Source organism: Diceros bicornis, chromosome 1 (assembly GCF_020826845.1).
Source record: "Diceros bicornis minor isolate mBicDic1 chromosome 1, mDicBic1.mat.cur, whole genome shotgun sequence".
NCBI classification, from domain to species: domain Eukaryota; kingdom Metazoa; phylum Chordata; class Mammalia; order Perissodactyla; family Rhinocerotidae; genus Diceros; species Diceros bicornis.
The window spans coordinates 60073775-60081500 of record NC_080740.1 but is presented as its reverse complement, the minus strand read 5'-3'; positions in this window follow the sequence as shown (position 1 = coordinate 60081500).

The window sequence follows — 7726 nt, the reverse complement described above, 5'->3', positions numbered from 1 at the left end:
CTGGAGAAGTTGATGCATATGCAGATTCTGGGTCCCCGTGCCCAGGGGCCTCCTTTCAGTAGTTTTGGGATAGGGCCCGGGAATTAGAACTTTTACCAATCCCTGGAGGTGATCGTGAGGCAGCGGTCTACCTGGGGCAGACACTCCCCTAACAATCCAGACCTGCTCCTCCACGTAGGCTAAGCAAGCCTCCTCTCCCTCCCGCCATCCCAACTACCTTCTCAGAAATGCTGCTCATCTTTCTGACACCTCCACTAGGAAAGCATTCACTCATTGTTCATACTGTAATAGTAATAACTACCACGTTTATGGAGCAGTTAGGATGCTTCAAACACTTTGCTAAGTGCTTTATGTACATTTTCTCTTTATCTTCACTATAACCTTACGATTTAGATACTATTTATTATCCCCACTTTACAAATGAGGACGTTGAAATTTAGAGAGGTTCAAGAACTTACTGAAGGGCACATGATTATTGAGAGGCTGAGCAGGAATTAAAATTACATGCCCCCTACCTCATGCCATATACAAAAAATTAGTCAAGATGGATCAAAGACCTAAATGTAAGAGCTAAAACTATAAAGCTCTTAGAAGAAAATGTAGAAGTAAATCTTTGTGAACTTGGGTTAGGTAATAGTTTCTTAGGTACCACACCAAAAGCATAAGCAGCAAAAAAAAAAAAAAAAGATAAATTGGATTCATCAAAATCAGAAATTTTGTGCTTCAAAGGACACTATCAAGAAAGTGAAAAGACAACTCACAGAACAGGAGAAAATATTTGCAAGTCATGTATCTGACAAGGGTCTAATATTCAAAATATATAAAGAACTCCTGCAACTCAACAATAAAAAGACAACCCAATTTAAAAATGGGCAAAGGATCTGAATAGACATTTCTCCAAAAGAGATATACAAGGTCAGTAAGAACATTAAAAGATGCTCAACATCTTTAGTCATCAGGGAAATGCAAATCTAAACCACAATGAGAAACCACTTCACACTCACTAGGATGGCCATAATAAAAGACAGATAATAACAAATGTTGGTGAGGCTGTGGAGAAATTGGAACCCTCATCTACCGCTGGGAATATAAAATGGTGTAGCCACTTTGGAAGACAGTTTGACAGTTCCTCGAAAAGTTAAACATAGAGATACAATAAGATCCAGCAATTCTACTCCTAGGTACATACCCAAAAGAATTGAAAACATATGTTTGAACAAAAACTTGTACACAAATGTACAAGTACATTTGTATATATTTACATTTGTATATATTTATTTATGTATAGTGTACCTAAATGTACACCAAAGCAGCAATATTCACAATAGCCAAAAGGTGGAAACAACTCAAACGTCCATCAATGGATAAATGGATAAACAAAATGTGGAATACCCATACAGTGGAATATTATTCAGCTATAAAAAGGAATGAAGTATTGATGCATGCTACAACATGGATGGACCTTGAAAACGTTATGCTAAGTGAAAGAAGTCAGACACAAAAGGCCACATATTGTATAATTCCATTTGTATGAAATGTCCAGAATAGACAAATCCGTAGGGACAGAAAGTAGACAGCCAGAGGCTGAGGCAGGAGAGCATGGGAAGTAACTGCTAATAGGTGTGGAGTTTCTTTTAAGGGATGGAAATAATGTGGTATTAAATAGTGGTGATGGTTGCACAATTTTGTGAATATACTAGAAACCACTGGCTTGTACACTTTTAAAGGGTGAATTTTATCATATGTGAATTATATCTCAAAAAAAATTTAGGTACAAAGCACTGTTCTCAACACTTAAGCGGGATGCTGAAATGTTGGTTCCTGCTTCTGGGAACCTTCAAACTAATGTGCCCCTAATGATCTAATAAGCTCCTGTGTCCTTCTTATCATATACTTCTCCCCACAGGAAAGCAACCTGCGGAGCTAGGGCTCTAATCCAAGCCTACAGGATTCTAAAAGTTTTCACCACCAGTGCCTCCCAGGCAGGACTGGCTTCATGGGCCAGCCACCTGTGCAGTCACACAGGACCCTGTGCTCAGGAGGGCTTCAGGCTTAGAAGGACCCTGCTCTTGGTTTAATGCTCTGCTATGGCCATCTTGAAATTCTTCATACTTTTCGAACAAGAGGCTCTGAGTTTTCATTTTGCACTGGGGTCTGCAAATTATGTAGCTGGTCCTGCACCCAGGAGATAAGAAAAACCAAGTGGGTAAACTGAGGCACTAGAGGTGCTTACCTGGCTGCCACAGAGGGAAAACCTTGAAATGCAAATAAATAATCATTCCTAATTTTCTGTACTGTCACAGAACAGAAACCTAGCTACCCCTGTAATAGATACCAAAACCAGAAACATACTCCTTAAAAATGCAAAGGAAGGAAGAAGAATCTCTGAAGCCATTCACTAATATCATTATTCTTGTTTAGCCAAAAGAAATAAAACCAAGAGCAAAACGCCTGGCAGCCCTACCTCAGAGTGCTCAGAGGTGAGACCGTGAGTCCTGCCAGAGACCTTCCGATGCAAAAAGTGAGGAGCCTAAGAGTTAGCTCGGGAAATTCTCACAGAATCAGAGCAGGAGGTGAATTGTGACATCATGTCGTGACCTCATATCAGATGCCACAGGATGGAGGGCAAAGAAGAGAGACTTTCAAAGCAATGGTAATAGTTTGGATGAATGTTCAAATCGGACTCAATATTTAGAGACAAGTTTTGAGGTCAGGATTGGATAAAGAGAGTTTTCTAATAATTTTTATTTTTTTGACTACATAAAAATAACAGACTTTCATGTCTTTGGTTTCACGTGCCTGAATAGTCTTTTTGTTTTTTTTGTGAGGAAGACCCGCCCTGAGCTAACATCTGATGCCAATCGTCCTCTTTTTGCCGAGGAAGATGGGCCCTGGGCTAACATCCGTGCCCATCTTCCTCTACTTTATATGGGATGCCGCCACAGCATGGCTTGATGAGCGGTGCGTTGGTGCGGGCCCAGGGTCTGAACCAGCGAGACTTCAGGACGCCAAAGCGGAGCGTGCGCACTTAACCAATGCGCCACCAGGCCGGCCCCATCGTGTGCCCGAATGGTCTTTTAAATTGAGCTTTCCCCATGTGCCCAGCCTTCTACTGTGTTAAGAACTTTACATGCATTGTCTCATTTGAATACCCAGGACCCCATGACTGAGGTAATTTTGTATCCCCATTTTACAGATGAGCAAATTGGGGCACTAAGAGGAGAAGTGATCTGACCCGTGTCATACAGTGGTGACAGACAGGATTAAGACCATTTCCTCATCAGTGTGACCCTCTCCTGTAGCCTGTAAGAGAATTAGAGTTTGTTGTAACAAATACAGAGAGAACAAAATAGTTCTGGCCTTAAGAATTAAAAGAGAAAGCCCTAGGGAAGTTAGGAATAAAGTTTATGACATAATGATAGGCGAGAATGAGCATACAGAGAGAGAGAAAGAGACCCAAATCAGTTGCCTGTCCCCAGGGACACTAGATGATGGAGTCTAGGGCTAGGAGAGGGTGGCATGTGTGACCTAGACCTGAGGTCAGGACCCAGTCCATTGGGTTGAGAAGCAAGAGTGAGTCACAAAATATGTGTAGTGACTGTAGGGACTGGCAAGCCTTCCGTCAGTGCCTACGCTTCTTCCCATCCGTTGCTGGCGTCCAATGGATGTCCAGAAACTTTGCTGAGCTCATCCCACCTGCTCAGTGGGGGCAGCCTCCTTTTCAATGGCCACCACTCACAAGCACCCCTGAAACAAGCCTTGACACACAGAGGGGCATCAGTGTGGAGGGGAAAGCCCTGTCCCAACTCTGGGATAAGACTGGAAAGTGGTGAGCCCCACCCCAATACTATAGAAGTATCACTGAATTCCCACTGGTGTCTTGTCATTGTGTATTTGCTCAACATGTAGACCCGAAAAGGTTTACTATCATCACACGGGAATCTGAAAAATTGGTTTTTCTCTAAAATGGGGGCTTCATTCTAAAAAAGAAATTGGGAGCTACTACACTAAAAGCACGGTTATCAAGAACTAACACTGAGTGCTACCCACATCCCAGGCCCTGCTCTAGATGCTGTGTATTGACTAAGCTAAACCTTACAGCAACCCTATGGCATAGGTACTAGCAGCAGCAGCATCCCTATTTTAAAGCTAAGGAAACTGATCACAGAGAAGTTAAGTGACTTGCCACTGTCACACAGATGGTAAATTTCAGAGCCAAACTTTAAACCCAGGCCATTGGAGTCCTGAGCCCACATCATTAACTCCAATGCTTTGCTTACATCAAGTTAACACTTTGCTCAGGGAGAATGGTCAGTTGAGTGTGTAAAGATAAATAGCCAGATCACCTGCGCGATCAGCTTCCCTGGTCAGTGCAGTGCAAACAATACCTTAGGCCATCCCAGGTTTATAGAAAAACAGATTCCTAAAAAGGCTTGAGACGGCTGATAGTACAAAATGTTTTCTGTGCTTCTGATGCAAGGTAAAATTTGATTTACAATAATAGGCACAGAATGATCATGTTTATACTTGCAACCTGGCATTTTATTATTATTCCCCTGAATAACAGTGGAAAGAGTTTTGTAACCCCAAGGTAACATGGCTCTGTAAGAAGGAAAGAGGGGTGAGATTTAGCAGCAGCTGCCATCATAAATCAGTGTGTGGCTGTTTCTCCTGAGCTCCAGGCTCAACTCCTGGCTGTCATAAACTTCTGAAGGGAAGCCCCATGAGAATTTATGTAACGATGGGAAGACTCATTCTCCTTCCTGCAAGAACCTTTCTGAAGCAAGGTGAGAATTAGGTTCATTAGATTCCATGTGAAGAAAGAAAACCAAACCAATGGTTTAGAGGATGGGAAAATGTGGGTCAACTTCAGCTACTTCCCTTGCCAAAAAAAAATTGACCTTGTAAATAGAGAACATGCTGAATTCCACCAAATAAATGAATGACAAGATGACTGACTAAATTAATGAATGAGTGGGATCCCGGCTTCCTCCGGGGTGGTTCTTTCAGTGTGAGAACAGTTCAATTCTGGAGTCACCCAGAAATGATGAATACATAACAAGGCCAATCAACATAGTCAGCTTCTGAATATTCATGCACAGATGATGCTCCCAGTCAATATGTTTGATTTTTGTGTTTGCTGATGGATTTTCAAATTCACTGTGTAAACCAAAAACGAAAAAAAGAAGAAAACAGAAAAGAAACTTGTGTTGAGAGCATACATTACTTCTGAATAGGCTTGCCAGATAAAAATACTTATACTAAAAAAATTTCCATTGGTTATCTGAAATTCAAATTTAACTGCATGCCCTATATTTTTATTCGCTAAATCTGGCAACCTATTTCTGGGCTAATAACCCTATGTAGAAAAGAGGGCTGAGGACAGTATCTTGGGGACAGGCCCACATCTGGGAGTCAGAAGGAAGAAAAACCAAAGGAGGAATCAGAGAAGCAGACAGAAGAGTCTGCAGAAGTATGGAGGGGGGACCAGGTGTGCACAGAGCTTCTGCTGAGCAGTGACACAGGCGCAGGGGAAAGTAGGGACCAGGAGGATGCTCAGTAAGAAAGGCCTGATGGCTATAGAGTTTGGTCCTTACAAAGTTGCTGGTGCTTCTAAGACGTTGTAACTCAGTGGTTCTCAGCAAGTTGGGGTGGAGATGGGGTGCATGTCAGAATGACTTACAGAATATCAAAACTGAAATCTACATTCTGGAAGTAGCCTACTTCTCCTCTGGGGGTTGGGGAGAGAGGCATAATATATGAGTAACCCTTATCAACTCAGAATTTATGTAGTCCAGTTTTGGGGCCCTGATGTGGTTACTAAAGCACAAAATAAATTCTAAATATTTTCTAGCATTTTTCTTGAAAAGCGAAGGAGATCCATAGTTACAACCATTCATTCGAAAGTCCTTATCTTCAACCTACTTCCTTCCCAGCCCCTGCTGTTCTTTAGCACTCCCTCCATAATTTCCTGAACTTTCAGCAGTTCCTCTCCCCTATCTATTTTTCCTTTTATTATGTAGATGAATTAAGCTTCTTTTTCCAGCAAAAAGGTCCAATCAACTTCCCCAATCCCTGTCCCAAATGATCTGAAAGATGAAGGCTTTTTGAAAGGGGGAGAAATGGAGCTGGCAATTATGAAATTCCCTTTGGCAGGCTGGGAAAGGGAAAAGTATGATTTTTCTCGCCCTGTTCATGGTATTTTGAAAAGCTTTCCAAGTGATTCTGATATCTGGCCCATTTTGAGAGCTACCACTCTTAAGCAAGATACAAAGCCTTTTCATTTCTTGAAAAGTCCTATTTCTTGGCAAATTTCCCCCTGCAGAGTGCATTCTTCTTTCTGTACTGGGCTCAGAAGGAGGAGACATTGTGTGGGAGTGGACCTCTGTCATCTATCCCAACAAAGTGCCATGCCAGGAGCAGATGACCCAGAACATCTACCTGAGTCTCCCAGTCAAGATTCCTGGCCAGACTGGCTCTAACTTCAACAATATCCTGTTGAAAAACAAGAGGCTGACCTTGGGTGGTCCAGTCACCTTCTCAATCAGAATGATTCTGAAGATGAAGCTTCCCAGCTTCATCAAAGCTGCCTTGGTGGTGGTGACTGTGGCAGCTGCTGGGCAGATTCATGAGGAGCCATGGGGGTGGGCAGCCAGCCCAGCAGGACATTCGTAGTGTGAGGCATGATCTTAGCCTTCATCCAGCTGGCCTGTGAGTCTCCCAAGGGCCAGAGTCCCACCCTGCTGGTGTGACCCCTCAAGGTTCCTCAGGACTCCAGGCATTTTGAGAAGATCCTCTGACCCCCATCTCTCCCACTCAGCCCCAGCCCCTTCCCATAGCCAAGGACCCAAGTGTGAACAACCCCAAGGTTGAGCAAGACCTCCAAGCACCAACCTCAATCTGCCCTTTAAAAAAAATACATTTTGGACTTAAGGGAGACTGTCCTCGGCTGTTTTAAACGTATTTCAGAGTATCTCTGCAACTTCAAACCTATTTTCAAAACTCAGGATGATGAAGGCTCTCCAGACAAACTCCAGTGACAGCTCCATTCACCCCTCAACATGTGGCTGCTAAAGATCAAATGACCCCTGCAGCCGGAAAGGAGGAGAGAAAATTACTAAATGGGGACCTCATTCCCACAAGTAATCGCCTGTAAAAAGTCTGGTGCCTTCTTTGCTGGCTTCGGATTCTTAAAGAGTTGTCTTAGCTTTATTCCTCCAATGTGAATAAAAGAAACAAACAACAACAGTGAAAACCATCTGTGAAATCCAAATTCAAACTTTCTCATGACCTGTGAGCCCATTTTTTGCATCCATGGTTCCAGTCAAGGCAGTACACACACACACACACACACACACACACACACACACACAGGCAGAACATATATATATATATATAGTGTGTGTGTGTGTGTGTGTGTGTGTGTGTATATATATATATAAAACAATGTCCTTTCAAGAATTAAGTGTTAACACAGGTAAAATCATGAATTCTATAATTCCTTCGGTGGGCAGCCTTAACAGAAAGGACTGTCACCCGTGTGTAGCTCATTCCCTTGTGCTCTTCTGCATAGCACACTCATCTAGAGCTGTGATATTTGTGAACCACAGGCCCACACCTCCCTGCCTCTGTGCCTTTCCCCTGCCTTTGGCCACCAGATGGCATTCTGGAAACATTCTCAGCACTCGAGCTTCCTGCACCCAAGCTCCGCTGCGTAATACTCCCA